Source organism: Leptonychotes weddellii, chromosome 4 (assembly GCF_054177405.1).
Source record: "Leptonychotes weddellii isolate Sample4059 chromosome 4, ASM5417740v2, whole genome shotgun sequence".
Classification (NCBI taxonomy): domain Eukaryota; kingdom Metazoa; phylum Chordata; class Mammalia; order Carnivora; family Phocidae; genus Leptonychotes; species Leptonychotes weddellii.
Genome location: NC_138372.1, coordinates 170,905,126 through 170,906,031, shown reverse-complemented (window position 1 = coordinate 170,906,031; position 906 = coordinate 170,905,126). Strand labels below are relative to the sequence as shown.

General features: G+C 42.4%; 1 long non-coding RNA gene across 1 annotated transcript in view; it reads right to left on the bottom strand.

Annotated features, from left to right (window-relative positions):
• Window positions 1–245: 245 nt before the first annotated feature.
• The window catches only part of LOC115944710 (uncharacterized), a 4,490-nt gene continuing 3,829 nt past the window's right edge, over window positions 246–906 (bottom strand). Inside the window, exon 3 of the long non-coding RNA XR_004079226.2 lies at window positions 246–278. This is a non-coding gene — a long non-coding RNA (uncharacterized LOC115944710). The remainder of the gene's footprint in view (window positions 279–906) is intronic.

Here is a 906-nt window from a genome sequence, read left to right as displayed (position 1 = left end):
GCAGATTTCTCATCAGAAACTTTGGAGCCCAGGGCGCCTGGGTGGCTCAGTCGTTAAGCGTCTGCCTTCCGCTCAGGTCATGATCCCAGGGTCCTGGGATCGAGTCCCACATCGGGCTTCCCGCTCTGCGGGAAGCCTGCTTCTCCCTCTCCCACTCCCCCTGCTTGTGTTCCTGCTCTCGCTATGTCTCTCTCTGTTAAATAAATAAAATCTTTAAAAAAAAAAAAAAAAAAGAAACTTTGGAGCCCAGAAGGCAGTGGGCCAATATATTCAAGTTGCTAAAAGAAAAAAAAAAAAAAAAAAACGTCATTGAAGAACCCTATATCTGGCAAACAGTCCAAAAGTGAAGTAAAATTAAAACATTCCCAGATACACAAAAGCTTGAGGGGGTTTGTTACCACTAGACCTGCTCTGCAAGAAATGCTGAAGGGAGTCCTGCAGGGTGAAATGAAGGGGCACTAGACAGTAACTTAAAGTCATGAAGAAATAAATATTTCAGTAAAGGTAAATACATGGGCAATTATAAAAGCTAGTATTGTAACAATGGTTTGTAACTCTACTTTTTGCTGTCCACGTGATTCAAGAAACTTTTTTTTTTACAAACTCAGCTATTAGTCTGAAAGCTAGTGTTATTGTAACTTTGGTTTTAAACTCTAAATTTTGGGGCGCCTGGGTGGCTCAGTTGGTTAAGCGACTGCCTTCAGCTCAGGCCATGATCCCAGGGTCCTGGGATCGAGCCCCACATCGGGCTCTCTGCTCAGCCGGAAGCCTGCTTCCTCCTCTCCCACTCCCCCTGCTTGTGTTCCCTCTCATGCTGTCTCTCTCTCTCCCTGTCAATTAAATAAATAAATAAAATATTTTAATAAATAAATAAACTCTAAATTTTGTTCTCTATGTAATTTAAGA